This window comes from Octopus bimaculoides, chromosome 4 (genome assembly GCF_046866305.1).
Source record: "Octopus bimaculoides isolate indiv1 chromosome 4, ASM4686630v1, whole genome shotgun sequence".
Classification (NCBI taxonomy): Eukaryota; Metazoa; Mollusca; class Cephalopoda; order Octopoda; family Octopodidae; genus Octopus; species Octopus bimaculoides.
Genome location: NC_142931.1, coordinates 79,839,709 through 79,847,208, shown reverse-complemented (window position 1 = coordinate 79,847,208; position 7,500 = coordinate 79,839,709). Strand labels below are relative to the sequence as shown.

The window sequence follows — 7,500 nt, the reverse complement described above, 5'->3', positions numbered from 1 at the left end:
ATATATATACACAAACAGGAAAATATGTACACATCTGTGCGAATGCATAAATCAATACACATAGATAAATACATACACATGCTGATTCGCAGAATATATTCCAAGAGAGAGACAAACGCACAAATTCAAAATATGTAATTATATACATACACCTATGTACAATGCCCATATGTACATTCTTGTGTTGACTTCTAGACATACCAAACATTATGCAGTATGAAAGAAAATACGTACATAATAAAATAAGTGGCTACAGCCATAATAATGTGCGACTAGTTGGGGATATCTATAGAAGCAAAAAGATCAAAGGTAATTCATTGTTCGGAGATAGAATCAAGTTCATGGAAATAAAAGTAGGTGCTAAAAGAGAAAAGAGACATAGTAGATTTACGAAGTAGTTAAATAGTTTGAAATTAGTTATTGAGGTCTTGGGGAAAAGTATGTAGAATAAAAAAAGTTTGTATTGTATTTTATGCTTGCAATACGTAAACTGCTCGTTCTTCTTAGTATATATGCTGTAGCAAACAGAATTATAATAGCTTTCGCCACGCAGAGATCACGAAAGGGTTTATTGCCAGTCTAGGGTTTAACCCCACTGGTAAAACTCCAACTTACTTTTACATGCCGTACTGTTGTCTTTCAAGCTCCATATGTTGTCTTCAACCGTCTGGTTGGATTTAACTACATTCGCACCGAACTTACACACACAAACGCAAACACAAATACACGCACATGCGCACACACACACACACACACACACACACACACACACACACACACACATACACACACACACACACACACACACATACACACACACACAGAGTTTAGATTGCACCCGAGAAGAGCCAGACCCTGAAAAGGATTCATTACACAAGCTATACCACTGTAAGTTGTCAGTAAAAGGTTTGACAAAAGAATCACGTGATCGGCCAGAGCCCCACCCTTTCGCCAAATACATTGCCCTACTGTGACAAAATTTCAGATGTTAGACACCCAATCGTTTTCTATACTTGACTGAAGAGAGCAATAATCGCCAATGAAACCAGCTGCATATATTTTTGTCTTACAAAGAGAACTACACAAGTTTTCCATCAGCGATGGCTTCTACAAAGGGCAACTCTAACGCAATGTACATAACATTCAGGGACACAAATTATGAAATATCTAAGCTGTAAATCTTGAAAGTACAAGATTTTCACAGGAAACAGAATTTTCAGAGCAAACTTCGTCTTTCCAGGCAAATAATAAACATCGCAAAACAACTATTTTCACCCGAAAATATTAATTGCTAATTCCTCTGAACTTTTCCAAAGTAGTATAAACACTCCTATGGTGTTTATTTGCGAGACAGAAACAGGTATGATATTTTCAAGACAAATAATTTCTATATTTTCTAAATAGTGTAGATCCGGAAGAAACCGTCCCCAAATCGATATCTGGTCGAAAGCAGACTATTTCAGCGCCCCTCTACAAGTATATAAAGATTTTTCTGAGAATTCTGCACTTATTTGAAGACCTTTCATGAAAATGGCCCTGTAACAACAACAATAACAACGACAACAACAACGGGGAGGAGGTAAGTCGTTTACGTCGACTCCAGTGTTCAAATGGTAATATTTTATCGAAACCGGAAGTCGACATAGCAGGTATAGAAATACCTAATAGAGAACAGATTAAACAAATTGAAAAGGAAGGCTAGAAATATCTTGGCATACTAGAGTTCAACGAAAACATGGAGAAGGAAATGAAGGAAGAACTGAGGATGAAATATTTCCGAAGATTAAATTGACCGGATGAAATAAAATCCAAGCAGTCAATACAGGGGCGATGGCATCACTTCAATATAGAGCTGGAATCATAAACTGGCAAAAGAAAGAACTGAGGAACATGGATACGAAGACAAGAAAGATATTGACAGTGCATGTAGCCTTTCACTCTAAGTGTGACACCAATAGGCTGTACTTGTCCAGAAAAAAGAGTGAGAAGTTTGATCAGTCGCCGGGATTGTATCGAAAGAGGAAATCAGCTTAGAGTGGTATATAAAAAATACTGTGGAACTATTGTTGAAGCATGTGAAGTAGTCCGGCGTCATTAAAACTGATAACTGTGTAAAGAAAGAAAGAAAAAGAACTTAAAGAAGAAAAGAACACAAAATGGCATGGAAGGAGAAACAAATGTACGGTCAGTTTACAAGAGATACGAACGCCAAGGCAGATATATAAGACTGGTGGCTATGGATGAAGGAGGAGTGATCTGAAGATAAAGACAGAAGCATTTATATGCGCAGCTCAAGAACAAGCGTTAAGAACAATGTGACGTGCAGAATCGACAATACAACCGACAATGACAAACGCAGAATGTGTGGTGAGAGGGGTGAAACAGTATGGCCTATCGTTAGCGAATGCCCGAAATTGGCACAACGCGAATACAAACGACGCCATGACAATGTGGCAAGAATGATGCATTGGGAGATCTGCTGAAATCACGGCCTGTAAAGAGCAAAGACGTGGTATGAGCAATCACAGGAAGGAGTTACCGAGAATGAAGATTGCGATGATTCAGTGCGATCACCTGACCAAACATAGGAAACCGTACATTGTTGTAGTGAACAAAAAAGAAAAAAAAAACTCACATGATAATCGACATAGCATGTTGCGGTGGCAACAAGATCAAAGAGATAAAAAAAAAACTGAACAACTACAACGATTTGAAGTAGAAAATACGAAGGCTGTGGTCAATGAGGAGAGTAGACGTGACACCAATAGAAATTGGCGCACTTGGAAGAATCAGTATTCAACTACCAACATAGCTCAAAAATATCGGTACAAATGTAAAGGTAGAACTCCTATAAAAATCAGCATTGCTTGGAACTGAAAGAATTCTTCGCTGGGTTCTTGAAGCATGACCAGTAAACAAGTGACACTTTAGTCTGCTGGCTGTGGACAGCTGACACTTTCCATCATACCCATCAAAATAAGCTGAGAGTTTTTCATCAAATAATAATAATAATAATAATAATAATAATAATAATAATAATAATAATAATAATAACAATAATCACTTGAACAAAACTGTACAAATCCAAATATATGGTACCCTAGGCATAACACCTACATGAACTTCTAACTTGTTGTCTCTTGAGGTCTCTGGGTGAGACTTGGATCCAACTTGTACAAATGCAAAACAAAAGTCAAACATAAAATAATAATAATAATAATAATAATAATAATAATAATAATAATAATAATAATAATAATAATAATAATAATATCTCTATTTTTACAAATATAATGATGTATTTTAACTTGATACCTCCACTACCCGCACAGCGATCGTAAACACACGTGTTACATCAAAATCAGACCATCTTCGAACCCCAAAACACCATGTACAAAAAAATTACAAACATATTAAATAACACCGGTATTATTTCACCCAAGAATAACAACCGAGAAGTACGTACTGTAAGCTTGTTAAGAAAAAAAATACGAAGATATGAACGTGCAAAACAATCTGACAACAGAAATAAACGAACCGGTACCCTACGAAAACGACGACCGTCAAAATAAAGGGCCGGACGTTGTTCCTCATGTCCCGCAAACAAAACCAAAACGGCATAAATGGACACGTGAGGAACACATTTCGATCCTACACGCCTATTTCACAGCAGTACTCTACCCAAAAAACGAAAACGCAACAACACATACATATAAAACATGGAAGAAAAATAATGTAAATATAGACCTCGATAAAACAATGAACCCTAACAAACTAGCTAACATAAGAAGATATATTCTAAAAGCAAAAAAAATATCAGAAATAGAAATAGAACAATTGAAAGAAAAAATACATCAGGAAAATCTAGATAGTAGTCACACAGCAATGCCAAATAATAATATAAACACTGAGATAGCAAAACACGAGGACAAACGTAACATGCCCGGCAAAAACGAAGTAAACAAAAAACAACAAACCCAGACCGTAGAGATGTTTAATAGTGTACAAAAAGCACCAATCCAGAACACCACAGACAAACATATGAATGAAAAGGAAGGCAAAACAAATATAAAGCCTGGAAATAACGAAGGGAAACCTAATAATTATGATACTATGAAAATGAAAATAACCGAAGAACTGAAAACCACAGATCTTAGAATGGACCACAGATTATATCTCCCAAAAATCAAAATAGACAATAAAACAACATCAATAATAAATAGCATAAACCTGGCCGTCACGGAACTAACAACCACAGAAACAACAGGCAATATCACTGAGCTAAATGACATGATATATGCGGCAGCCACTGCAGCCACAAAAGAAGCAGGATACTCACACAAACCCATCCGAACAGGAGTTCTACCACCCAAACAGACCTTGTGGATAAATAACATCCAGAACAAAATTAAAAAAAAGAGAAAAGATTTATCGATTCTCAACGAAATTAGTAAACAATCAACACTACTAAGTAACAAGAAGAAAACAAAAATACTGTACAAATACAGCATTACAGAAAAAGACTTACCTGAGGCAAAAGAAAAACTAAAGCAAGACATCCTTGCCAAAGCACAGAGGATCCGCCGGTATGAGAAACGCCAACGTTTCTTTGAACAAAACAAACAGTTCAAATCCAACCCCAAAAAACTCTACCAAGAACTGGGTAAAAATAAAATAGACATTACTTCAGCACCAACAGCAGAAGAACTAGAGAAATTCTGGAAACAAATATGGTCGGTGAAGCAACAACCCCAAAAAAGGACCATTAAAACAACGAACTTAGCACCTGAGCAACTCTGGGCCCCTATAACAACTGAAGAGGTCACCCAGACACTGCAAAGACTAAGCAACTGGAAAGCACCTGGACACGACAAGATCCCCAATTTCTGGTTAAAACACCTGCCAGCAATGCATAAAAAGCTGGCAGAAAACTTTAACAACATAATAGCAGATCCAGAAACAATGCCTGAATGGCTCACAAATGGGAAAACCATCTTAATCCCCAAATCCACGGAAACGGAGAAACCACAAAACTATAGACCTATAACCTGTCTCCCTACGATCTACAAAGCCTTTACTGCAATAATATCGCAGAGAGTGAGTAAACACCTGGAAAATAACAACCTGTTTCCAGAAGAGCCGAAGGGATGCTGCAAGGGCTCATACGGCTGTAAAGATCAATTATTGATCAATAAAGCCATAACTGAAGACAGCCGCAGAAAGAAGAAAGGCCTCAGTATGGCCTGGGTGGACTACCAAAAGGCTTTCGACAGTGTTCCCCACACGTGGATTCTGGAAACACTAGCCATAAACAAGGTGGCACCAATTATCATAAAATACATAGAGCACTCAATGAACAAATGGCAGACAGTGCTACAGCTCCAAACAAAAGAGGGACTTGTGAAAACGAAAGCCATCCCCATTAGAAGAGGAATATTCCAGGGAGACACGCTCTCTCCACTCCTGTTCTGCCTGGCACTCACACCTTTAACAGAATTGCTAAATAGAACTGGATGCGGTTACAAATGCTATGGAAAAACAGTCAGCCACCTTCTATATATGGATGACCTAAAATTATATGCAAAAAACGACAAAGAGCTAGAAACACTACTACAGACAGTACACGGCTTTACCAAGGAAATAGAAATGAAATTCGGATTAGAAAAATGTGCCAAAGCAACCCTGAAAAGAGGAAAATTAGTTAAAAGTAGCAATATAACACTAGATAAAGCCAATGAAATAAGAGAACTAGACGAAAGCCAATCATATAAGTATTTAGGAGTCAATGAACTAGATAGGATACAACATACACAAATGAAAGAAAAAATAAAGAAAGAGTACTATAGACGAGTTAGATCAATACTAAAAACAGAGCTCAATGCTAAAAACAAGATAATGGGTATCAACACTTTAGCTGTCCCAGTTATAAGCTACAGCTACAACATCCTTAACTGGACACTAAACGAACTATGTAAAATAGACAGGAAAACAAGAAAAATAATGACAGGATATAGGATGCACCACCCAAAATCTGACATAGAAAGGCTATATATACAACGCACAGAAGGTGGCAGGGGTCTTATACAGCTAGAAAACTATTATAAAATAACCACCATAGGACTGCAAAAATACCTACTCCAGAAGCAAGGGAAACTAATACAAATAGCCACAAAACACGAGCAAAACAAAAAACTGTTTTCAGTATTTAAGGAAGCTGACAAATACAAACAAGAAATCAATCTACCTAACAAATACGAAGAAGAAGAAGAAGAAACAACAAAAGCTATAAAACAAATGAAATCCAAACTAAAACTAGAACAGCAACGGACCATGATAAAACGATGGCAAGAAAAGCCCCTACATGGTAAATACTGGGCTAAACTAAATGCGAAAGAAATAGACAGAGAAAAATCCCAGCAATGGCTGAGAAGCTCAGGACTCAAAGCAGAGACTGAAGGATTTTTAATTGCTGCACAAGACCAAAGCCTCCCCACCAGAAATTACCAAAAACACATAATGAAAAGAAATATAACAAGTAACTGTAGAATATGTGGAGATCGACAAGAAACAATAAATCATATTATCTCTGGCTGCCCAGTCCTGGCTAAGAAGGAATATATTCACAGACACGACAGAGCTGGGACCTATATACACAGGAAGCTATGCCAACATTATGGAATAGCAACAGAAAAAAGATGGTATAAACACACGCCAGAAAAGGTCACAGAGAACGAGAAAGCAACCATACTCTGGGATATGCCAATACACACAGATAGAGAAATTAAGGGAAATAGACCAGATATAGTTGTCAAAGATCATGAAGGAAAAAAATGCCTTCTAATTGATGTTTCAATACCAGCAGATGACAACGTTTCTCTAAAAGAAATGGAAAAACTTTCAAAATACAAAGACCTGGAAATAGAGATAACTCGGATGTGGAATCTAAAAACAGAAACAATTCCTATCATAGTAGGTGCCTTAGGTATAATAAAAAAATATTCAGACAAATACATAACAAAAACACCAGGACTTACAAATATATATAACATACAGAAAATTGCACTACTGGGTACTGCACACATTCTACGCAAAACACTTTCAATACAGTAAACATAAGAGCACCACAGCAAACCACAGCACATACCCAAGGCGCACAGAGCTGCGCTCGGTAGTGAAGTGAAAGCACGTTATAAAAATAAAACTACTGAATAATAATAATAATAATAATAATAATAATAATAATAATAATAATAATAATAATAATAATAATAAGAAGAAGAAGAAGAAGAAGAAGAAGAAGAAGAAGAAGATATGTAAACACTATAAAATCAGTACTCCTGCTTACTGGTATGAACATCATCCTGACCAGTCGTTGAAGGCAGGAGTGTCACTATCCTCTGGGATATTCCAGTCAACACTGACAGAACGATCGACCAGACATAGTTATTAAAGACAGTTTACCAGTTGTAGCCCGATGTTAGGATTTTTTTCTTTTTCTAC

The 7,500-nt window shown here is 36.8% G+C and overlaps 1 protein-coding gene across 2 annotated transcripts in view; it reads right to left on the bottom strand.

Moving 5' to 3' along the window:
- LOC106883964 (beta-1,4-N-acetylgalactosaminyltransferase bre-4) overlaps nucleotides 1–7,500 on the bottom strand; it is a 1,203,892-nt gene that overhangs the window by 1,084,777 nt on the left and 111,615 nt on the right. The window lies entirely within an intron of this gene.